This window comes from Phascolarctos cinereus, unplaced genomic scaffold, assembly GCF_003287225.1.
Source record: "Phascolarctos cinereus isolate Bilbo 61053 unplaced genomic scaffold, phaCin_HiC Scaffold_9;HRSCAF=440, whole genome shotgun sequence".
NCBI lineage: Eukaryota > Metazoa > Chordata > Mammalia > Diprotodontia > Phascolarctidae > Phascolarctos > Phascolarctos cinereus.
This window is the reverse complement of record NW_027556402.1, coordinates 224,652,910-224,679,405: the sequence shown is the minus strand read 5'-3', so window position 1 is coordinate 224,679,405 and position 26,496 is coordinate 224,652,910.

The window sequence follows — 26,496 nt, the reverse complement described above, 5'->3', positions numbered from 1 at the left end:
CAGAACATGAGCCTCTAAAAACCTTGCTATTCTCTGTTGTTTTTAAATCCTTTTCCAAAAAAGACAACCACCAGAAAATACTGTATTTTGTTTCTAGGTGAGAGGGGTGGTGGTGGAAGATGGAAGAGGAAAGAAGAGAGGGCTTTCTTAGATCAGTCACTCATTGAAACACCTTCTACCTCACCAAAATTCATATCTCAGTGATGTCAGGTTAAAGCTAACTTTGCAGTGGAAAATTCACAAATCCACAGAAACTGAGGCTGGGATGAGCCTTTACCTCCAGGGGATTAACACACTGCCCTAGGAGGAGAAGGGATAAACGGTCACACCTGCTTTGCATTGTGGGGGTGGTAGGAGGGGGTGGAGGATAATTTAATCGTCCACATGTGACCTTTAACATTTTTCCCACCTCCAAGGTTCTAGATGGAAAATCCACAGCAGTCTCCCCCCACCCTGCTTCTCTGAGCCCTTATCCAACCAGCTTCCTGCAGAGTAAGGGGGTCTACCCAAGCTCGATCTCAGGGTTATTATCTTCACGTCCAAATGACACCTGGACAGGGTGATCAGAACTGGAAGAGGCTGAGCCTGAGTGTCTACACCTTAGCCTGGGTTTGTATTCCTTTGGCCTAGTGAGGAATGAGGACAAGGAAGGTGACTGGGATTAGACAGAAGTTCCATAGAGTATGGATTTTTCAAAAAGCATGAGTGGTTCTGTGTCTTAATACAGCCTTCAGCCTGACTTGGTGACTGTTTGAGGAAGGCAGCTTATGTCAGCTCAAGGTCAAAGGTGGTCCACAATTCCTCTGGGGGTCTGCTTGATAGACTGAAGAAGCAGCTAAAGAAGCAGGCCTATTTTTTCCTTCAGAGCTGTCCACAAACTCTTCTTCTTTCCAGGAGAGAAGCCCATGTTCTCATGCTGCTTATATTCCTAACCCAGGACCTTACACAGCTTCTATCTGTAATAAGTGATTTTCATGATGTGACTTTTCCTCATTTAGAGGAGAAAAGGAGTGTATTCAGGGAGCTGAAGGTCACACATGGCAGCAGATGGTGGCTGTTGTCCAGTCTTTTTTAGTTGTGTCTGAGTCTTTGTGACCCCGTTTGGGGTTTTCTTGCCAGGGATACTGGAGTGCTTTGCTCTTTCTCCAATTCTCCAGTTCATTTTACAGATGAGCAAACTGAGATAGAGGGTTAAAGTGACTCACCCAGGGTCACATAGCTAGTAAATGTCTGAGGCCAGATTTGAATTCAGGAAGATGAGTCTTCCTGACTCCAGAACCTGTACTCTATCCACTGGACCACCAAAAGAGCCTGCAAGGAGAGTGTGTGTCCCCTGGTGGTGATGAAAATGACAGAGTTGCCTTCATCTACATAAGATTTTGGTACCAAAACCTTTCTCTCCTTTCCTTTCTCCCTCTGTACTAAATTTTCCTGTTTAAATTGTGGAGAAACTGACCAGGAGAAAAACCTTAATTGGTTTCTTGCTCAATCCTTGCTGAGAAAATGACCTTCAGGACTCTTAGAGACTGCAGAATTTTCAGACCCTTACGAGTAAAAGGAGGGACAGCTATGTGGCGCAGTGGATAGAGCACTGGTCCTGGAGTCAGGAGGACCTGAGTTCAAATCCTGCCTCAGACACATAGCACTCATTAGCTATGCTACTTTCGGCAAGTCACTTAACCCCAATTGCCTCCCCCCCCCAAAAAAAAAAGAGTGAAAGGAGGGCTGGCTCTATGACTTTAGACTTGCTTGCTAAATGTGTTCATAACTGTTTCTCCCCAAATAACCTTCTCTTTGGTGTATACATTGTTTCCCCCTTACAGAAATTTAAACTTCTTGATGGTAGGTAGGGGCTGCTTCATTTTGGTTTTTATGTTTCTAGGCACTTGATTAATGCTTTTGGATTGATTCATTGCTCCAGGCCCCATACTTTCATCTTAGAGAAGTCCCATTGCATTAAAGCGCTAGGACTCCAGTAATTCCTTTGACACTTTCCAAGGTTGGCACTTTGGTCGTCGTGGGGGATTCTTTCCATCAGTACTTCTCTGCCTCTTAGCTTCCCTGGCTGCCTTCAGGAGTCAGCTCAAAATCGACCTTCTTCTGGAGGTTTTCCTGGTTCCCTCCCCACTCCCCAGGTGCCTTCTGAGATTTCCTTCCATTTATTCTTCCCTTATCTAATATTTATAGTTATTAGCATGTTTTTTTTGTTCTATTACGTTATGAGTTTCTTGAAGTCAGGAACAGTGTTTTTGCCTTTCTTTGTATTCCCAGCACTTATCAAAGTGCTGGAGGAAAAGTGTAGGTGCTTATTAAATCCTTGTGGACTGATTGATAATCCACAGAATCTGACTTGGAAGAGATTTTGGAAGTCCTTTGGTTCAGAGGTGTCAAACAAACAGCTATGGATATGGTAAACCACATTAAAATGTAATTGGGAAATATTTTAACAAAATAAATGAAATAGCAATAGATGTACAGTATAATAGGTATTCTATAATTATAAAAATAGCAGATATACAGAGATAATATTAATATGTGGTTTTGTAGTTCAGTATATGGACCTCAGAGATGTTTATGCATGGTTTAGTGGCCCCATTTCTATCTGAATTTGATGCCACTGCTTTAGTTCTACCTATTATTAAGTAGAAATGCCCTGTACAATATCCTTGAGAAGTCTAGTCTTCTACTAGAAGACCCACAGTGATGGGGAATCCATTACCAGGTGATGTGCTGGATAGAGCACTGGGTCTGAGTTTAAATCCAGCCTCAGACATTTACCAGCTGTGACATCCTGGGAAAATCACTTAACCGCTAACTGCCTCAGTTTTCTCATCTATAAAATGGGGATAATAATAGCATTCATCGCCTGAGTTTGTTGTAAGGATCAAATGAGATAACAGTTGTAAAATACTTAGCATAGTGCCTGACCCATAGTAAGTGCTATATAAATATTAGCTGTTTTTATTATTATTACCTCTCATTTCATTTTTGGATAGCTCTGTTAGGAAGTTTTTTCCTTTTATAATGCAGAAAACTGCCCGCCTCCAATTTTTGTCTCTAATTACACTGCCTCCTGGAATCGAGGAGGAATCAAATTCCTCAGCCACACAACAGTGGCACAGTGGATGGAGTGCTGGGCTTGAGGTCAGGAAGACTCACCTTCCTGAGGTCAAATCTGGCCTCAGACACTTACTAGCTGTGTGACCCTGGGTAAGTCACTTTACCCTGTTTACCTCAGTTTCCTCATCTGTAAAATGAGCTGGGGAAGGAAATGGCAAACTATTTCAGTATCTTTGCCAAGAAAACCCCTAATGAGGCTGTGAAGAGCCGGACACAACTGAAAAATGACTGAACGACAACAATTACATCATCCCAAGCCTTCTTTTTTTCAGCCTATATATATTTTTTCAAGTTGGCATCACAAGGATCCAATTGTTTCACCATCCTGTTCATCTTTCTTGGGGCTTGACAATGCCCCTCCTGAAATATGGAAGGCAGCATTTTAAGGGTAATATGACCAGCTCAGAGGACAAGACTGTCATCTGCCTTGTTCTGCACATAATGTCTTTGGTTGCCCCTGGCTTAAAAGATATTAATTATCAAGGACATAGGTGAGTAGAAAAGAAGGTCATGGCTATCATGTAGTGAAATTAATGGATAACTGATAGACGACCTGTATGTTATAGTGTGTTTAATATTTGTGAAATATTGGGAGGCTTCCAATCCTCTCAATTAAACAGATCCTCTCTAACTGGTTTTTGGAAAGATATCGATAAGAATTGTGTACACGATGGCTTGAGAGCTGCCCTGATAGAAGTTCTGTCTACACCAATAAGATCTTTGGTTCATTCCTCACTTAATTTTCTATTAAATTGTGACTTACTAGATGGCATAGGGGTTAGAAAACTGAACTGAGTATCAGGAGGATCTGAGTTCAAACTCTGCTTCAGACAATACTAGCCATGTGATCAATATATTAAAAATATTCTTTTGAGTGGTAGATAAAAAATAGAAAGCCCTTACTGACAGTCTGCTGAAGGCCATGTTTGCAAACCCTAGAACTTACAGGTGGAATCTTGGAGATCATCTAATTTAGAAGTTCTCAAACTTTTTTGGTCTTGGGATCTCTTTACCCTCTTAAAAACTGAAGACCCTCGGAACAGCTAGGTGGCACAGTGGATAGAGCACCAGCCCTGAAGTCCGGAGGACCTGAGTTCAAATCTGGCCTCAGACCAAACACTTGACACTTACTAGCTGTGTGACCCTGGGCAAGTCACTTAACCCCAATTGCCTAATTGAAAAATTGAAAAAAAATATTGAAGACCCTTCCCCCAAAGAGCTTTTGTTTATGTGGGTTATATCTATCAATATTCATTATATTAGAAATTAAAACTGATACATTTAAAATATTTAATGTATTTAAATGATAAAGCAATTACATGTTAATATAAATAACATATTTTATGAAAAATAACTATTTCCCAAAATGAAAAACAAGTAGTGAGAAGAGTGGCATTTGTTTTACAATTTTTGCAAAATTTTTTTAATGTTTGACTTAATAGAAGATAGATGATAGATTCTCTATCTGCTTCTGTAGTCAATCTGTTGTGATATGTTGTTTTGATTGAAGTACAAGAAGAAAAATCTGGGCTCACAGAGATGCCTACTTGGAAAATGGAGGAATATTTGAATAATATTCCATAGTAACTTAGTATTCTTATGAAAATAGTTCCCAGATCCCCTGAATGGGGGCCCCTCAGGGCCCCCAGGGGCACTCTGGCCAAACTTTGAGAACTGCTTATCTAAGCTCAATCCCCTCTTTAACAGATGAAGAAACTGAGGTATAGAGAAATTAAACGACTTAGCCAATGTCATACAATGAATAAGTAACAGAGCCAGGCCTAGTATTTGCCCCAGAAAATGCTGTCCTCAGGGTCCAGACTCACAGTTCACCTCTGAGACTTCTGTCTCTCCTGTTGCATCATCAACAAATTTACTCAGTTCCCTGTGACTACCTCTGATCTGCCTCTTGTCCTGGTTACTTTCAGTGAACCAGCAAACATTAAATGCCTACTATGAGCCAGATACTGGCAATATAAAATCAAAAGTGAGATAGTTTTTACCTTCAAGAAATTTGATTCCTGCTGTCGCTAGCTCCCTGCTTTATCTGGCCTTCTCCCATCCCCTTTCCTACTTTCCCCTTGGAAATCCCTACCTGGTGAAACTTAAGATCCTTTGAGAGAAGAACACTTCAGTGGTGGACAGGATCAGAGAAGGCTTCATGGAGGAGGTGGCACCTGAAATGGGCCTTGAAGGAGAGAGATAAGGAGTCAGAGATTCCATATGAAGATGGAGCCCTTGGATACCAAAATGGAAGGTTGAGTTTGAAAGCAGCTAGTAGTATAGTCTGAGTGGAACATAGGGAGTATAATGAGGACCAATAGGAAAGTAAGACTAGAAAGAAAAGTTGATTATGCTGAAGGAGATTTTTAAAAAGCCAGACTAAGTTTGTGTTTTATCTCGGCATCATATCATCATTTGGTCTATACTTCCATTTTTAGTCTTTTTCATTTCCCCTTTTGATCATTGTTTTTACCTCAGTTTTGGGGGGACATTTTATGACTGTCATTCTTTCTAGGAGTACAGAGGTACCATTTCCTTCTGGGTGTAATGATATATGTTTTTCTACCTTTATTTATATAGCTGTTACCCTAAGAGCCAAAGGATCAGGAAACCACTGTTCTTTATAATAAAAGAAGAGATGATTATAGCTTAAGTACCCATTATAAATGCCTGTGGTATGATTAATTAGTATAATGGTTCTTAGAACGCCAGACAATGTTAAGGCTAGCAGCAACTTTGTTGTTCAATCATGTCTAACACTTTGTGACCCCATGGACTATGTCCATGAGGTTTTTTTGTTTTTTGTTATTGTTTTTGGCAAAGATACTAGAGTGGTTTGCCATTTCCTTCTCCAGGGTGTCCCTATTTTACAGATGAGGAACTGAGGCAAATGAGGGTTAAGTGATTTACCCAGGGTCACGCAGCCAGTAAATGTCTGACCCTGGCTTTTGAATTTGGATCTTTCTGACTCCAGGCCCAGCACTCTGTCTGCTGTGCCACATTTATCTAAGCAACTTAAAAATCATCTAATTCAAATCTCATCATTTTGCCTTTGAAGAAATTGGCTGAGCGAGATAAAATATGACTTAATTGAGATCCTACAGGTGTTGCCAGAGCCCAGGACTTTACATCCAGGTATCTAGCTCCTTAATGGGCTTTACACTATATTAATAATGCCAATGTAACAAACATTTGTGGTGGTGAGAACAAATCAATCTTTCCTCAGCACTTGAGGACCTAGAGGGCCACTTGGGGCCTCGAGGCCATAGGTTCGCCACTCCCGGCCTAGGCAATGGAAGAGACAGAAGGAAAATGGTAATGGGTTGCCATGAGGCTACATGGTGTTGGGGATAAATCTGGTTATATGGAGACAATATTCCTCTAAGCCCCAGTAGACAGCTTGTGTGAGGGCTGGGACTGTAGGGACCATCAGTGAAAGAAGCTTTAAAAAATAACAGCTGTAAAAATGCCTGCAGATTCTTATCTTAGTTCTTATATAAACCAGTTGTTAAGAGACTTGATCCCCTGAGGAAGGTTCTGAGAATCACCTGCTAGGGCCTGAGGAGGAACGGTAGAGCTGTAGAGGATATTTAATTGGACTGGTAAAGAAAGGACCGTCTTGCGGGAGTTGGGTATATTTGCAATGGAGTTGTAAAAGACTATAGTAGAGAGTTAGCAATGGGGAGCTGGAACCAGCAGTGTCTACTGAGACGAGGAGGAAATTAAGGCAGTCGCATGCAGCCAATGTAGTGGAAACAGAAGGACTGCAGGGGGGAAGCACTCTTGTGTGGAGGAGCCATTGCGGACCACCCTAGGGCGGCTAGAACCCTAGCTAAAACAGTACTGTAAGTCATGGAGAATGTATAGATTCTAGAGGTTTGAGCTGCTCCCTGGAAGGGGGTGTGTGTGGGTCCTATCACTACTTTTTATGGTCCTGGATATGAGTCCTTTGAGCTTTGTGAGTCTACATGCATGTCAAGGGAGCTTGTGATTACCCTTATTGGGTGGGGGGGGAAGTATTTTCAGGGGTGGGGAACCTGAGGCCTCAAAGCCACATGTGGCCCTCTAGGTCCTCAAGTATGGCCCTTTGACTGAATCCGAATTTCACAGAACAAATCCCTTCAATAAAAGATCTTCATTTTCTCCAGGTTTGCTAGGGAAGAGGAAATAAGTATTCCCTGTTTGAAAGGAGCCTGGTTACTCCCTGCATAAAACCAGAGAAAGTTCAAAGGCCACCAGTTCTAGGAACCTTTCCATTGTCATGCTGTATATAAGGACACCTATAGGCAGGGGATGCTGGAGACAGCTTGAACCTAACCAGCTGGAGAGGTGATTGTTACATTTTCAGTGTGAGCATTTTCACCCTTGGAAATCAGCAAATGCTACAAATCAGGACGTGATTTTGTTGATTGGACAAAATGTTTATAATGCAGATAAAACTTAAAAGTGTATTGTGTATAAATCTCCCCCTCCCCCCCTCAAGCTGGTTGTTAAATATTCAACAGCATACCCCTGCTTGCAGAAGTGTGTGTGTATGTGTTTATCTGTGCCATGTGAGTGCACTGTGTATGTGCATGTGCTCATGTCAGCAGTGAAAAGAGGAAGAGGCTTCATATACATAAAATGCCCTAGCTTTTAGGTTATTAGGTGTAATAGCTTATACCACATGCTAGGTTTTCTCAGGGTCTAAACCAGGGTGGGGAACCTGTGGCCTTGAGGCCACATGTGGCCTTCTAGATCTTTCAGTGTGGCCTTTTGATTGAGTCCAAGTTTTACAGAACAAATTCTTTTATTAAGGGGATTTATTCTGTGAAGTTTGGGTGCGGTTAAAGGGTTGTACTTGAATACCTAGAGAACCAAATGTGGCCTCGAGCCTGCAGGTTCCCCACCCCTGTCAGATACTGAAGTTCACAGCTCAATAATCTAGAGAAATATAATCAGATCTTTCATGTTAGAAGAAACCTTCTGGCTTAAGGTTAACACGATTATTAAGCACATACTGTATTCAGAGTACTGTGCTAAATTCTGCGAGGGAGATGCAAAGTTTAGATAATACATGCTTTCTGTTCTTTCAGGGTTTGATAGGAAGATGAGACAGTAACACGAGTGGTATAATAAACACTATGTGATAAATGTGTTTTATATGACAAAGACCTTTGTAAAGTCTGAGGGGGGAATCATTGCTGATCAGAGAAGGCTTTATGGAAGAGATGACATTGAGGTGGATCTTAAAGAAAGAATAATACTTCAACAGGCAAAGAAAGGAAGGTAGGGAATGCTAGGCTTATGTATGGCCAAATTTAAGGTGGGGGAATACAGAGAGCAGTCCAATTTGACCAGCAGGTTATTTAAGGTCTTGAAATGCCAGGCAAAGAAGCTTGAGCATTAAAAGGGAGGCATTAGGCTACCATGAAGATTTTTGAATGGAGAAATAACATGACTGATTCTTCACATAAAGAAGATTATTTAGGCTGAAGAATGAAGAGGGTGGCAGCCAGAAATCCTGAAAGGTAATTCCGATTAAACAGGCAGAGGAGTAATAACGGCTTATAGGGGTGGTGACAGTGGCAATATAGGAAGGAATAGCTTCAAGAAGTGTTTGGGAGGTAGAAATGATAGGTCCTGGTAACTGCATGAAATGTTCCAGGAATAGAAGAGTTAAATTGGAATACCAAGGTTTTCAATATGGGAAAAAGAGTGGTACCAGATAGGAATGGTTAAGTCAGAAGGAAAACTGGGATTAAGGGAAAAGGGAATGAGCTTGGTCTGGGGCATGTGTAGGTGATGGTGTGCCATGCAGGTGGGGAGTCTTAGGAGGCATTCCATGGTGTAAGGAAGGAGTTGGCTTGTCTTCTAAAGCAAAGCTCATGGGTTTATTTCCAATGGACACCACTAGGTGGAAGTACTGCCTTAATAACTTACTTGCTTGGGAAGGAAAGAGCTCAGCTTTTTCTGGGCCTTTCTACTATGGGAAAAACTTAGCTCCCTTGTAGAGAGTGGGGTGGGGAGAGGAGCAGGGAAAGTGGAGGAGCATTGGCTTTATAACTGAGCTGGACAACAAAAACTCAGTTTTCCTCTCCCCTGACTGTTTCTGGGCCTCAGAGCAAGTCTGCTGACTTTTTGATTTCATACCCCAACAGTAAAAAAATTTTGAGCATGTACCGCCTTATATATAGATTTACTTATTTATAAATTATAAGAATGTACTATACTAATATTTATTATGTAGTAATACATAAATAAAAATTAAAAAGATTTCAAGGTAAAATCATATTTTGAAAATATTTTATTAATGTATAAGCCTTTTTTGTGCTCTATATTAATAGTAAGATTATTGATTATATTATTAACACTATAATTAATAGCAATATTTAAATAGTAATCATTTGAATATGACTCCTTATTTTTGAACAATGTTATTCTAAAACAAATATTTTAGTACTTTGTGATACAATTCAAAGGTGTGATTTTAAGTTTAGTTTATTTTGATACTTGGGTTTAATTGTTGTCATAGCTAAAAAAAGATATTTCACAATGATGCGTTGATCCAAAAGGAAGAAGTGCATTGTTGGCTGGGCTAGCTAAATCCTGATACTCATTTTTCAATCTCGCTTACCAATTGTACGAAGATTTTTATAGAAATTTGGCTTGTAAATGTCTCTCTTTCTTGAGGTTAATAAATTGTTCTTGTTATCTATTGTAAGATACTGTGTCTTACATTTTTTTTTTAAACATGGTTTCAAAATCCAATGAAAGTCTTGGTTTGGAAATTTTTCAAATGGGTTAGAAAATCTGGCTTCTAAATTTGTAAAGTGTACATACATAAAGGAAAGTTTTTTTTTTAAAGAGATGACATACTTACATGATTTTTCAGCAACCTAGAAATGAGAAGGGGGTGATCAGTGTCAAATACTTAAGGGGGGATAAGAAGAATGAGGTTTGAAAAAACACTGAAATGAAAAAATTGTCAGATTTAACAATTAGGAAGTCACTGGTAACTCTGAAGAGAAAGATTTCAATTGAGTGAAAGATCAAGGACAGTGAATAGCTTGAGAAACTGGGAGCTTGGAAGGATAGTGAAGTCCGTGATAGAAATAGACGAAGTTTGGAAGAAGGGCAGGAAAATAATATAATGAAATCTGCAATACGGATTGTAAGCATCCACATCTGCTCATTCTATGCAGCTTACCTCTAACTGAAGGAGAGCAAAGGTTGGACCGTGTGGCTCTTGCTCAAGACCGACTGTGAACGTATAGTCTGAGGCCCATGAAACAGTAACGATGTGGTGTGGGCAAGGATGTGTGTATGAATGGGGGGGGGGATGTTTGACCGTGCAGTTGCTATTATGGGTGCCCTGTGACAACTAACTGCCTTGAGGGGCTGGTGACTCGGAACAGAAGGGGAGAGGCTGAGAGCATGCCCACAGGAGGCCAGCTATGAGGGGAGAATAGTGGGGTAGAATTGCTTGTTAATGGGAAAAGGGAGTGGGATAGTTGTATAAAGACAGGTTGTTTGATTGGCTGTGGATTGAGAGGAAGATGGATTTGATCCTTCTTCTGTCCTCTGGTCAGGGTATCCCTTGGATTAATGTAAGGGCTCACGATGGTGGATGGGACCCTACTTTTGAGACTGCTGCCCTAGAGTTCACATTGTCAGTGGATCACAAATGAGGGCTTTTTCCTTCTTGGTATTTTAGCGCACACCTTGCTTCTTTTATGGGACATTCCAAGAGCTTTGTGCACTGTTTATTCCTAAGAAGAGTTCTTTGTCCTTTGAAAGGAAATCTGGGAAATGTAGGGAATCTTGTTACCTGCAGGTCTCCATGTGGAATACTGGGGCTTTTTAATACAGGAGGCTCAGCTGGCTCTGGGGATAAGCAATTGATGTTTTTGGCATCAGAGTTGACTTTCTGACTGCTATCAATTACCCCATAGCAAAAGCTTAGCCTTTGGGAGCCAGACTTTATTTTCCTTGCAAGTAACACCAGGAGTAACTGGGTATTTATGCTGCACATAAAACAGCATTAATTTAAACAGAATATAGACTGATTTAGAGAGCTACAAATATTCAGCGTGACTTTCTGACTTAATGCTGATGTTTTTTCTTCTAATGCTTCATCACGGAGCCTTATAGGAGAACAAACATAGTCTTAGAAGGCCTACAGAGTTGGCTAAAGAGTGCTGGACTTGGGAGGCAGAAGTGAATCAGCGAGTGTTTATTAACCAAGCATTAGGTGCCAAGCACTGAGATATCCACTGGGGATATAAATCAATCAACAAGCATTGTTAAGTACCTACTATATGCTAGGGACTGTGCTGGGTGAGGAGGCTACCAAAATGAAATGGTCCCTGCCCGCAAGGAGCTTACATTCTATCAGGGGAGACAACACGTACAGAGATAACTACAAAGTAATTGGGGGGAAAGGCATTAGCATCTGGGGAGATGGCAAAGAACTCATAGATCCGGGCTTGAATCCTACCTCACAAATTTACTAAGTGTATTGCCATGGGCAAGTGACTTCATATTTCTGAACCTCATCTATGAAATGGGGATAATAATACTCATAATATCTACTACTTGGTATAGTAGATAGAGAAACAGAGTCAGAAAAATCTAGATTCAAGTCCTGACTGATTCTGGCCACTTAAGGAGAAAGGGAAGAAGCACTTATTAAGCACCTACTAGGTGCCAGGCACTGTTCTAAACACTTTACAAATATTATCTCATTTGATCCTTAACTTTTCAGAGTTACAGCAATTCTTCTAAGAGTACCTGGCATATAGGAAACATTTAATGAATGCTTTATCTAATCACAAGATTATAAATGACAAAGGAATTAGTAATTTGAATTGGTGTAATGAGTTTCCCACTGGGAGTTCACCTAATGGATGAATTCACTGGTGGTGGTAGTAGATAGAGTTCTAGGAGGAGTAGGGTCTCTCTCTCCTAGGGTTGTTGTGAAGCACAAATGAGACAAAGTATGTAATCCTTAAGGGTGATAGAATTGTCAGCTTTTTCATCGCCAAAACAAAAGGAGTGATCTGACCCTGAATTTAAGGAATTATTTACTTCCTCATGGCATTGATGTGATCCTTGTCTCTTCTGGGAGGTCCAACTAAGGTAGAAGGCTTTAAATATGAGCAAATAATAGATGTGTCTTGAATAAATTTAATAAGGGTGGACTGAGGTACATACTTCCTGAGCAAAACCAGTTTATTAATAGTTGTGCATATAACTTTTGAGATATACACACACCCAAACCAGCAACTCCAATAAGAAGGGGAGATCCTCTATTGAAAAACAAGAAAGAAGGGGATCTTGGTAGTTGTGGCGCATTATAATTGGCTATACTAAGAAAAGTGGGCTGGCCTTTAGGTGAAGCTAATCCTGCTCCTCTGCTAATTAAGAAGTGTTTATGGGACCTACCTGTATCTTGTAATTTTTTGCCAAGAGGATCAAAGCTACAAGAGTTGCTTTCTCCTTGAAAGAGATAAAATTTCCCCTAATTTCACAGGGACTGGCAAGGACCAATGACATCTTTTGGGGATGGTTACTTGTGGGGCTTGGAAGTATCCTAATGGATACTGGTATGAGAGGTTACTTTAAAAAAAATATTCTTTTGAAGTAACTTGGAGGGAAAGCTAAATTCCTGAGCTCAATTCAAGGACATAGTAAGGTGACTTTAGGCAGATGCAGACCCAATTATAAAATTAATGCAGTATAAAATCAATTATAATATAGAATTGATACCGTAGAAACTTGAGGCAATATTAATTTTTATCTTTTCAGATGCTGTATCTTTTATTTTAGATAAATATAGGGAGACTTAAGAAAGGATTACCATCAGGAGATTGCTTTTTTAAATTAGATTTAAAATTTTAAAGCTGCCACCATTTATGAAGATGGTCTACTTTGAGTATGGAGGGAGTAAAATCTGCACTGGTTACATATAAGATGGGAGTTGGGAAGAGGGCCCCACATTGGCAAAAATCAAAGATCTCTACAACTGTTGGTGAATCAGCTTCAGTAAGTGAAAAGCTGGCCATGTATTTTGAGTCTTAGAAAAGTTTAGTTTCAGCACGCTATTGGGTCAAATGGACTTTTATTTCTACTAAAGATCTGGTATGTTTAGGAGATTTAACCTATTTCACCAAACATGACAAAACTTAAAATATCCACATGAGATTCCTTTAATGTAATTAAATTTAATGCAATGAATTTAATCCCCTTTAATGTAATTCCTTTGAGAGGTTTCATATTCCAATCTAGCAAACATTTATTGAACTCCTACTATTCACTAAGGTTTCCACAAAAACTTCATTCCAATGACTCATCGTTGTATGGACATGACCCTGGAGTAATGAGAATGATGCTAGATTCTGCCAAAATGGAAAAGCATTGAGTCGAGCGGGGGAGGGGGTGTTCTGGCAATGTACTGAATCTGCCTTCCAAGGACCAGCCTAGCTAAGTAGTAATAACAGCAACATTAGTATAGCTAGCATTTTTATAGTGCTTTAAGGTTCATAAAATGCTTTAAATAGATGATCTCACTGGATCCTCCCAACAACCTTGGGAAGATGGTACCATTATTATTCTCATTTTACACATGAGGAAACTGAGGATGAAAGAAGTTGAGTGATTTGCCAGGGCCCCATAGCTAGCAAGTTCCTGAGGGAAGATTAGAATTTGGTCTTCCGAACTCAGAGTCAAGCACTCTATTCACTATGCCACCTAGTTGCCTCTAAGGAGCGAGACAGACAGACAGACGTCACTGGTCAGTCATTGGTACGGGATCTGGGCAGGTAGTGAGCACTGTAAATACTTATTGACTTGATGGTCAATCAACCAATATTTATCAAGTATGTGCTATGTGCCAAACACTGCTAAGCACCAGGGATACAAAAAGAAGCAAAAGACAGTCCCTGCCCTCAAGGAGCTCCTTTGATGGAATGGGGGAGGCAGTGTGATTAGTGGGCTGGCCACTCGATGATGAGATCTTCTGGTCATGGAAATCCCTGAAACAAAGAAAAGTTCAGCATGGCCCTGTGTCGTATGAAGTCCTCTCTCCTTTTGCAGTGACATTGTAAGAGTGCTGGTAAAAGGGTAGAGGATGCCAAGAATAACATAATTATCAGATGTAGTAAATTTCAACTTGGCCACTGCTATTCCCCATGTGAGATCTTTATTGGGTGATCAGTAAGAGGAAATACTGCTAGAAGAATGATAATAATCATGACATTTTTGATATAAAAGCAATTAGAAGAAGACAAGATTGGTTGGTTATGTGGTGAGGAAGGAGAAAGATGGATGGAAAACCTGAGTGTCCCTCTGGTAAGGATAAGTGAAGGTCTCTGCCATGGTTGTTCCACTTGTGGAGAACTTATGGGAGGGGAGGGGCAAACATGGTTAGGTTTTGATCTTCATTGGTGGAGGGAAGAGCCAAATTGATGACATTATAGATAATCTCCAATATTTAGTGTCATATTTAGAGGAATAAACCTGGAAAGGGATGAGGGATCCAGATTGTAGAAGGCTTTAAATGCAAGACTGAGGGTCTTATATTTTAACCCTAGAGGTAGTTGGGAGCCACTGAAGCTTGGGGAAGACAGGAGTGACACGATTTGATACGTCTTTCAATGAATGTCAGTTTGGTAGCTCTGAGGATGATGGATCAGATGGGGAGAGAGGCTGCAAGCAAGGATGCCAATTAAAAGGCAATAGCCTTTATACATAAGATTTATATAGTGATTTAAGGTTTGTAAAGCAATATACACATGTGTGCACGTGTGTGCATGCATTTGATACTCACAATAATAATCTGAGGGGGGCACTCCTACTATCCTTATTTTACAGCCAGAAAACTGAGGTCAACAAAGGTTAAGTGACTTACCTAGAATCACACAGCTAGTAATTGTCTGTGGAAGGACTCAAATTCAGGTCTTATTTACCTCAACTCTACTGTGCAAGCAATTATGGTCCAAGTGAAACATTATCAGGTCCTTCCTTAGGGGAGAGATATCGTGGGTTGAGAGTAAGGGAATAGATTTCAAAGATATTCTTCATTGAGGCTGTCACTTTTCAGAACTAGAAGGAAGATGCTTTTTTGAAAGTAGCTTTCACAGCTGGTTAACAGGCCACAGAAGAGAAGTCGCCTTTCTGCTGTCTGGAGATTTAGGTGGGAAAACATAGTGGGGAGTACTGTTTGGGATCAGTGATGAATCATGACTCTCTAGGAATGAGGTCAGAAATGGTTTTTTGAGTTTTCTGATCTTTGTAACTTCAGGCAGCATTTCCCAGGTTACTTTATTCACCAGACTTGACATTGGATGACTTTTGTCCTGTCTAGATGTCAAGTCAGTCCTCAAAGGACAGAGATTTTTCTCTGCTGAGGATATTCCCAAGGCTTGCCTTGGGCTTGAAGGCTAATTCTGAAGAGAACATCTGTAAAAAGTCTGTGGTAGTGGAATGGCAGCAGCATTGATCTCCCACATGGGTGGCCTCCCAAAGACTTATTCTGTTCCATACCCACTTATCGACAGGGATTCTACACTACCCCCATGTTGTCTCTCTTCCATTGGTTCAGCTTGGGTCCTTCTGATCAGTGGTTTAATTACTCTCAGTTATTCAACCCATTCTCCTAATTTCTAGTTTAAACAAAGCCAGGATGCCTAGGTAACTGTATAACATGGTAAGCTTGAAGCATGTTATGTGGAAAAGGGAAGTCAGGTGAGCTGTTGATTTCGTGCAATCCCAGCAGAGGAATTCAAAACTCATTGACAGGCTATGGCTTCTAAATATCCCTGGTTTCTGGCAACAGGTCCCCTACAATTCCTTTCTCTCTGGTGACCCAGAACTTCCTGGGTCTAAAAAGTAGCCCAAAAGAAATTGGTTCCCTGAGTCATAGGCTGCTGTGGGCTGCCAAATGAATGGTGGATTTAGATGGTAGTAAGTTTGAGTAGAAGGAATGCTGATGGGTTTATAATATGTCTCTGCTACTTACTTGTTGTATGATTATTGGAAAGTCATTTCTTCAGTAGGCCTCAGTTTCCTTATTTGTAAATGGGGATAATAATGCTTGTGCCATTTGCCTCGTAGGTTGTTGAGAAGCTTGAGGGATAATGTATGTAACACGTTTTGCTAACCTTAAAGCATTAAGTAAATGCTAGCTGTTAATTAATTTTGATTTTGCATACTTAGGTCATAGGATATATAAGAGCTAGACAGGACCGTAGAGTACGGAATATCAGACTCTCTCCTGACCTTCAGGGCTGTGTTAACAACCTTCATCTCTTTCCTGTACTCTGTGTTCTAGCCCAAATGGTCTGCTTCCTGGTCCCAGTACACGAGATTCTATTTCTCCACTCTCTTCCTTTGTACTGGCTGGGTCCCTCGTGCCTGGAATTCCCTTCTTCCTTGGGTCTTGGCTTTTTGCCTCTTAGATGTCCTAATTTACTTCAATATTCAGTTCATGTCATCTTCTTTGTTTTTTTTTTTTTTCAGTCCTGTCTGATCCTTCTCTATCTAGCCGACCCTACTGTCTGTGGGGTTTTCTTAGCAAAGATACAAAGATATTTCTTTTTCCAGTGGATTAAGGCAAACAGTGGTTAAGTGACTTGGTCTGGGTCACACAGGCCAGATTTGAACTCAAGTCTTCCTGACTCCAGGCCCAGCACTCTATCCATTGAGTTATCTAGCTATACCTCCAAGGCAAACAGTTTTTTGATTTTCATCTTTGTATCTCTCCAGTTCCTAGCACAGTGCTGGAAATACAGCAGTTGCTTAATAAATGCATATTAGAGTGTTGACAAATTGATTAGATGTAGATGGACTCTTAAGGTCTAAATTTATGTTCCTATGATCAAATAATGTAAGGTCTGAGACTGAGTAATTATTTCTGCTACTAGGATTTGGGGAAACTGAGCATAAATCAGAAAGTGGCCTGAAAAATGTGTTCATCTCCTTTTGGCTTGTCTGAGGGAGCTCTAGGCTAAGTAACATATCCCCCTGTTGTTACAGTAGATGGCAGAGTGTTTCCACTGAATTGCTTAGACATTTACATGTTAGGACCCTACTTCTCCTCTCAGCCACCTGCTGCCGGAGCTGCTGCCCTTCGAAGCTGATCTGAATTTTACAAGCAATGGGAAGGAGCCCAGATTTAATTGAGGGCAGCAGCCTCTACTGGCTTCCGGAGGCCTGCCCTTTTCAAGTCCTCATGGTGACATCTGGCTGAAGGAGCCACTCCTTGGCCAGTGGGGAGGCAGAGAAGAGGGTGCGATGCTCAGCTGACTGGAAACGGTACCTTGCATTCTGGGTGTCTGCCCATTTCTACACCTGGTGAAATGTTTTAGATGCTACTGGCAACGGGAGGTGCCACCCACAGAAACTATAAACCTAGACTCAGAAGACATGGATGCATGTTGAGCCCCAAGGCTTTAGAAGTGACTAAGTCATTCTCTGCCGGCCTGCCAGGATTTCTGTGGGGAGATTATATTTTTATTAAATTTGGAGCCCTCTAGTTTGATCTTTCTCTTCTATTTTATGTCCAGACAGTTACTTTCAAACTAATATAATTTATAAACTACACAAAGCTCTATTCATGCTGGTCCCATTTACTCTGATGCAACAGCGGAGAAGGATTTTAGTTATATCCATTGCATGGACAGTTGTTACTTTAAAAATATGCATTTAAAAAAAACTACGCTTATTTAAGCAAACATTTATTAAATACCTACTGTATACAAAGCACTGTAATAACCCACTGGTGGGGGGTGGGGAGCCCAAGATAGTTAAAATATGGTCCCTGCCATCTTGGACCTTATGGTCTAACAGGCAGATTAGACATATACACAAAGAGGAAGTAATGTGGACCTATTAAAAGAGCCCTGGTGGAATATTCTGGGCACCACTGGCAGCAGAAGGTGCCACCCACAGAAACTGAAAACCCAGACTCAGAAGACACGAATGCATTTTGAGCCTCCGTCATGCGTCATAGCTAAACTCCTAACTGCAGAATTGAAATAAAAGAATCAACTTGGGGACTTTCTATGTGCTCATGAACTTAACTTCTGATTGGTCTATAACTCAGGTTTCTGGTTCATGTGGAGTGCCTGGGGCTCTAGGCCTAAACCTGTTTCTCTATTTCCCAGATGCTGGAGGAGTTGCAGGAGGTGGGGAGTAAGAAAGGAGAAGGAGGGAGAGGAGGAGGAGGGACTAGGAGAGCAAGTCCTGAATCCAAGCCGGTGTGATCCCTAAGAATTCTGACTCTGCCTCCTACCGGGTTGAGAGCAGTAATCTAGGAGGATGCAAGGCAGAGAATCCTTAGGGTCCATGCTGACATCTAGCTTAACAGAAATTGTTGTTGTTTGTCCTTTGTCCTCAAAGGAGGACCGTGACATCAGCTAGGTGATGTCATCCCTTCTAAGTGAGTTGGATTTAAGTGAGAGAGGGCTGTTCAAAGTCACCAGGAGCCATCCGAGTCCAGTGGCAAGATAGAGATCAAGATAACTAGAGATGGCCCTGGAAGCAGTAGCAGACCTTGGCCTTTTTAAGTTAAGGTCTTCCCCAGGTCTTAGTTTTTATCTAGCCTTAATCGCTGAATGGGCATTGCCTCAGTCAAACTGGGCTTAACAAGAATAATATTGGAGAGGATGTCACAAGCAATGGAGAAAGCTCTGCCTCTGCAGTCAGGGGACCTAGGTTTGTCACTGACTACCTGGGGGGCCTAGGGCAAGTCGAACCATTTTTTTCTGGTCCTCAGTTTCCTTAACTGTAAAATGAGGGAGTTTGATTAGACAACCGTTAAGGTCTCTTCTAGCTTTAAATATATGGTTTTATGAATTCATGGTTTCTTTTAAAACAGCAATTTAGATGCTGAGAGAGTCTTTTCCTCGCATCAACCCTGTGTGGTAGGAACTCTGTTTTATAAATGAGGAAACTGAGAGATCTGAAATGATTTCCCTAAGATTGCATTTAGTGTCAGAACCAGGATTTTATTCAGTTCTCTCAACTGCAAGTACAATCCTCTGTTTGGAGAGTACAGCAACAAAGGGAGAGATAGGAGAGAGTTTGTATAAGCTTCAATGTAGATTACCTTGAGTAGAGTAGTGTATAACCAGGGTCAAAAAGTAGGTAGGTGTCAGCTTATGGCCCTAAGGTTAAGTTTGGATTTTAGTTAGTAGGCAAACAAAGGCTTTGGAGCGGACGGGCAACGTGGGCAGAACTGTGCATAAGGGAAACTAATCTGGCGGTTTGTCCTCTTTGACTTGGCATAGAAATAGAAAAGTTTGCCCCAGATCTCAGGGTGAAGTCTTGTCAACATGGGCTAGACATTTGACAAAATAGAAACGGCCATTTTGGGGCTGACAAATTCAAGTCAGATCATGGCAGAAGACAAAGTTATATAAAGGCAATATTTAAGAATACTAGCTTCTACATCATTCTTTACATAGGTATACCTGAAACAGAAACTAGGGGAGAGGTTAGGTGATGCTTTGGCAAATAATCAGGTGGTGAAAGATGCACAAGAAATATGCAAATGTGATTTAATCTCTGATCTCTTAATAATATCTATTTCTCTTAAAGTGCTTGATTTAAACCTAGCCTTTCCTTGGGGCTCTTCAAGGAAGAAAATAAAAACTGAAAAAAAGTTGAATCTTTTTGATATTTTAAAATAATAAAACATTACAGTTTCTTTCTTACCCTTAGAACCAAAGCCAAAGGCAGACAGATGTGTAGAACATGTGGATATGTTTTTATGGACCTCTTTTTATATTGAAGAATTCCCAATCAAACCCTGGTGACACCCATCTAAGCAAAGTGGGCTCCAGTTCAAGAGGATCCCATTGCTCAAAGATCAAAATTAATTATGTTGGAGCCCTTGGTTAAATGTATTAGAGGGTATTTTGACTTCCAAAATGTGTGTTTCAGAAAAGGCAAAAAAATCAGTTGAGGATATTGCAGACATATCTTGTCTATTGCAGGCACATACTTGTCTTAAGAGAATGGCCCAATCCTATCATGCTGATTTAAGGTGCGACATTTAAAAAGTTTGAGAGACATAGTTTCTGGGTAATTAATAATTTCTTATTGTTATCAAATAATTAATAAAAGGGGCCAGTGACATTCTTGAATGCCAAACATCCCTCATGAAACTCACTCAATGCTTATGTGCTTTTGGAAGAGCTGATGTTCCTAAGGGTGGCAATCAACTCTGATTGGTTAATACATGGGGGGAGGGAGGGGGGGAGGGGGAGAGAGAGAGAGAGAGAGAGAGAGAGAGAGAGAGAGAGAGAGAGAGAGAGAGAGAGAGAGAGAGAGAGAGAGAGAGAGAGAAAGAGAGAGAGAATGAATATGAATATATAACTTGTAATGAGAGGTGGGCATATTCTAATGAGGGGCTGGGAGATGTGACTTTGATCACTCAGATCTGTCTGACTAGAACATAATAGGCCAGATTTCACCCAATTAAATTAAATTTTTTATAAGAGTCTCTAGTGGAGTGAAGCCTCCCACTCAGGATTGAAAGGCATATACCCCAGGGATTTGAGCAATCTCACTGGTCATCAGTGTCTTTCAGAGACTGAACAACCTATAGGCTTCTGAAAAAAACTCCTGGTCCTAATTCAATAATTGGTTCTTAATGTAAGAGAGAACTAATCACTTCTCCCAAAGGTGAAAAAAAAAAACACCAGCTCTCTCATGGAGGTCAAGTTGAGCCTGTGTGTTTGGGAAGAAATCTCCCCAGGGGATTATATATGAAGATTTTGAGTCTTCCTCAGTTGCCTTGGCTTATCTAAGAGTGTGAATCTTGTCTTATTCTGTGATTGTTTTATAGAACCAAGGAGCACTGGGCTTGGAATAAGAGGACCTGAGTTCAAATCTTGTCTCTGACTCTTTGTTTGGGGGTTAGAACTAGGCTGAGGAGAGCTCACCTGAGCTGAAGAGGTCATTTATTCAACCAGCATTTAATAAAGGCCTTATATACTAGGATGTTCAAGAGCCAACCTGATTGTTAAATTTTTGTTGTAAGCATTTACACCCAAGAAATCAGTCAAAGCTACAACTGGGGTTTGATTTAATGTTTTGTTGAATGTCCAGACTTAAGAAAATGATGGGGAAAGTGTTAATGATGTAGATTCAATTTAAGCGTGTTATGAATTTTTTTTTAAAGGAGAGCCTGTCGTTAAACATTTATTAGCATGCCTCTGCTCCTAGTATCAGGTACAGTGCAAGGTTTTGGGGCAGCAGAGAGATAAAAAAGGAAAAAAAAATCCCTGACCTTATCACGGTACAATGGAAAGAGGCTCTGAAGTCAGAGGACTTGAGTTCAAACATCAACACCTGGAATGATTCCCTCCTTACCTCAGACTCAGAGCTCCCTTGACTTATTTCAAGGTTCAGCTCAGATGTGACCTGCTTAGGGATCTTGCCATCTTTGACACTTAGTACTCATGTTTGAGTCTATGGTCTATGACATCTCTGGGCCTCAGTTTCCTCATCTGAAACATGAGGGGGGTTGGCCAAGATGGCTTCTGAAGACCCTTCCAGATTTAAGTCTGATCAGTGAAAAGGTCTTTTAGCTTGGGCTCTGTGGATAGATTACAGGAATCTTATGAATTGGGGGAGGGGAAAAAACCCATGTCTTCAATTTCATTAACCTTTAACCGAAATTCATTTCCTTCAACAGAAGGTGTCCTTAGGCTTCACCAAGTGGTTCATCTCACACACACACACACACACACACACACACACACACACACACACACACACAAAGCATAAAATCTAGGATATCTCTGGGCCTTGGTTTCCTCATTTGTTTAATGGGAGGGATGGACTAGGTGATCTCTAAGGTCCCTTCTACCTCTAGACCTGGGATTCCCAGGGGGAAAAAAAAGAATAACCATTTTTTCTGCTTTGCTCTGCTCACGATGTTGCTTTTTCTCAAAATTCTTGAATAGCAGCTCCCTATTGCCCAGAAAGTAAAGTAAAATTCTTCAGCCTGGCATTCAAACCCTCCACGCTCTGGTGCCCTCTGCTATTTCAGCCCTAGCTCATGTTTATTACCTTCCTTGTACTCTGATCTCTAGCCCAACTGGACGGCTTGTTGCCCCTGAAGAGCTTCGGCTTTCCCATTTCCTTGACTTGGCTCATTTTCTCTGCCATGGCCTGAATTCTTGGCTACTTCTCTTTTTGCCTGTTGGATCCCTGCCCATCCCTTACAGGCTAGCTCAAATGCCTCCTCCTACATGAAGCCTTACTTGATCTTCCTGGTCAGTAAGTAGCACTTTATGCATCTCTCATGTAACTGTATATTCTCACTATAATTATTGGCAGCAACTGCTTCTGAACCTGAACTTGGGTTTCTAAATAAAGGGAAGGAATAGCATATTATTTGTTCTAGTCACTGCTAATTTCCTTCCTTCCTTCCTTCCTTCCTTCCTTCCTTCCTTCCTTCCTTCCTTCCTTCCTTCCTTCCTTCCTTCCTTCCTTCCTTCCTTCCTTCCTTCTTTCCTTCTTTCCTTCTTTCTTTCTTTCTTTCTTTCTTTCTTTCTTTCTTTCTTTCTTTCTTTCTTTTTCTTTCTTTCTTTCTTTCTTTCTTTCTCTTTCTTCCTTTCTTTCCTTTCTTTCCTTTCTTTCCTTTCTTTCCTTTCTTTCCTTTCTTTCTTTCTTTCTTTCTTTCTTTCTTTCTTTCTTTCTTTCTTCTTTCTTCTTTCTTTCTTTCTTTCTTTCTTTCTTTCTTTCTTTCTTTCTTTCTTTCTTTCTTTCTTTCTTTCTTTCTTTCCTTTCTTTCCTTTCTTTCTTTCTTTCTTTCTTTCTTTCTTTCTTTCTTTCTTTCTTTCTTTCTTTCTTTCTTTCTTTCTTTCTTTCTTCTTTCTTTCTTTCTTTCTTTCTTTCTTTCTTTCTTTCTTTCTTTCTTTCTTTCTTTCCTCTCTTGCAACTGAGGTTAAGTGACTTGCCCAGGGTTACACAGCTAGTAAGTGTCAAGTGTTTGGTCTGAGGCCACATTTAAACTCAGGTCCTCCTGACTTCAGGGCCAGTGCTCTATCCACTATGCCACCTAGCTGCCCCTGTCACTGCTAATTTGCAACCCAGCCTGAATTATTCTTGGCCTGGTATGCAAAAACCAGGTAGAGGATTCTCTGTTGATATTAAGTGCAAAACTTGTTAAGAGACTTCATTTCTTCTCTGGTAGATTCTAATGCTTCCTATTTCTTCTGTGGTAGATTTTAATGCTTCCTATCTATCTATACCATGTGGGAAACACATTGTACAGGAATTTAAAAAAACAGGCCAAACCTCCTAGGAAATTTTCTTTTAGAACAATCCTTGCTGGAATATATTCCTATCTGTGTTTTTCTGTATTTTGTCTACAATCAAGGATTAGATCCTTCTATGTGCTACTGAGAGTAGGGCACTTTTTTGGGGTAGGTGGGATGAGGTTAAACAGTAGGGAGAATAGGAATTTCATTAGTGGAAAATCTGTCCAGTTGATGTAGACCACGTGTTGACAGCCAGCCAATTTGGACTCCTTGCTGCCTCCTGACCGTCATGTGCTGTCCCATTTCCTTGACTGTGCTATTTTTCTGTCTTTGCTAACTTGTCTGTAATTTGTAAGCTTAGGGAATTGTAGGATTTGGAGGTAGGGATGATGGAATGTTCATCATGAGAGGTTGTGACTTGTCCAGGGTCATACAACCAGTATATCTCCAAGGCAGAACTTGAGCCTGCTCTGAGATCCATACGCTGTCTCCTGGTGCCTCTTAGGTGGTAATGCCATTCACTAATTTTGTACATGGGCATTAACAGGCAACCCTGGAATTTATGTGTCTAAGAGCGAGTGAACACAAGGCACTCAGGACAGCTTCCAGATATCTCTTGGACAGAGACCATGGTGATATTTGGGTTCATCAGCCATTACTGACAGTGATTGCTTCCATATGGCTTACTGGGACTGAAAACGAGAGTCGGGTCCTATAGCTTGTTCTGGACACAAACAGTTCTGAAGCCAACTTTTGTAGTCAGGAAAAATATTTTGCCGTGAAATTAAATTCAGCCTCTTGAGAGACCAAATGTATTAGTATGTCCTCCCAGACTCAGTGGGTCAGAGGACTATCAGAAATGTCATCTCGTATGGAAAGGGGAAAACAAAAGGTCCCTTGTTACTTCCAACTTGTTCAAAGACCAAATGCAGAGCTCCTGAAGTCTCCCTATGATTGTAGTTTAGACCCTTGGATGTCATGATTGATAGGTATGTTGTGTTCTCTGCTCAGATCACAGACAAAATGCTGCCTTCAGTTATGGTCATCACATTTTACAAGGGTCATTGATAAGAGAGGCAGCCTATCATAGTGGTTAGAGATCTGGCCTCGGTGTGAAAGAGATCGGAGTTCAAGGTCTCATGTTTGCCATTTATTAGCCCTAAGAGCCTTAAACTCTCATTACCTCTGGCAATTCACTAAGGCTATATGTTACAGAGAAGATAGCGGTATGCTGTGGTAGGTGTTCCTTATAGGCAGCCTCTTAGGTCACGCCTGCTCTGAGATTCTCATATTCAATCAAAGTTGGCTTAATTGAACTGAATACGTCTACAGTAACTATTCAAACCCACGCCCATGTTGGAGCTAACACCATGGCTTGAGCTAAATAAGAAGGAAAGCATCTTTGATTTGAAATGTGGAAGCACTGTCATGACTACATGTGGTATTCAATGCTCTGAAATGTCCTAAGGTGGAGAAGCATCAGGAGTGGATAATGAATACTTTTTGACAGAATCAACTGTGGTATCTTCCAGATCTTTCAGATGAGGTAGCTTGCCATGGTGTGATGTGTCCACATGTGCGAACACACGTGTGCACACTCACACACATATACACACACACTTAACTGGAAGCAGATACTTGGGTCTGAGCCTAAGCTTTGTGTAGCATCTTGTTGTGTCAACCATGGGCTGGGCCAGGGACTCTGTGCCTGAAGACCACATGTAGCCCTCTAAATTTTCAAGAACAAATCCCTTTAATAAAAGGATTCTGTTAAGTTTGGATTCAGTCAAAGGGTGGGCTCTTGAGAACCTAGAGGGCCACAGGTTCCCCACCCTTGCCTTTGACCATCAATCAGCAAGCCTTCAATGTTTCAAGTACTAAAGATGCAAATACGAAGCAATCCTTATGCGTGAGGACCTTATATTCTAAAGGAAGGAAAGAAGAAAGGAAAGGAGGAAATAAGCATTTATTAAGCTCCTACTATGTGTCAGGCATGTCACAAATATCCTCTCATTTGATCCTCTCAACAGCCTTGGAGAGATTGGAGTGGGAGTCCAGAGAAATGGATGCACAAACAAGGCTGGCTTGGGCACTTTTCTTAAAATGGAGGCTCCAGGAGAAACTGACTCATCAGCGGAAGGTGAGAAATGAAGGTGAGAAGACTGTCAGGTCATGAGAGAGAAAGGAGTCCAGACCATCAGGAATAGAGCCCATGGAAGAATGATGGAGTCATGAAGACCACTGCAATAATCTAGGCGAGAAGTGACGAGGGCCTGAAGAAGGTAGTAGCTATGTAAATAGTGAGGAGTCGTGTTTGAGAAATGTGGAGGTGGAAATGGTGAGATGCACAACACAGAGCACAAGGTTCCTTGCCTGGCCTTTCATTTATAATTACTTAGATCCTGTGTGATTCAGACTTGACCCCTTTTTCTCTTGGAAAAGATTAGATTGCTTCCTCTCAACCCCAGTCACTAGCATGTATGAGCCCACTGAAGGGGTACAACAATGGAAGTGGGCTTTGAACAGAGAGCCAAGGATTAATGATTATTTATAAGAAAAATTAAGTTGGGAGTTGCTGGTCATTCATAATACTGACTACCTAGCCTACTTATTCAGAACTTATGGGGCAAGAGGAAGAATGATGAATTTATAGCCAGAATACCCGAGTTCAAATCCTGACTGCCATTCGTTATGCCATAGTGTAAGCTATTTTTGCCTCTCTGGGTTTCACCTTTTAAGTGAGGGGGTTGGGCTAGGTGACCTCTGAGATACTTTCCAGCCCTAAATCTCTGGTCCTCTGGTCCTAAGTTAATTTTGGCAACTGTATGAAGAATGGGTTGGATAGGGGAAAGACTGGATGCTGTGTGTTGTTAAGAAGGAGACCTTTTCAGGGGTCTAGATAGGGGATGATGAGCTTGGGTGATGAAGTAGGAGGGCAGTTGTATGAGCAGAAAAGGCGACGAAGAAGAGAAAAATGTTGTAAAGGTTAGGTCATCAAGACCTGGAACTTGATTTCCTTGTTGAGGGTGGGGAAGGGTGGAGCTGTGTGAGGTCAATGGGAGGACCAAAGATGACCCTGCTTGTGATCTAGTGTGGGTAGCAGGCCTTCTCTGCC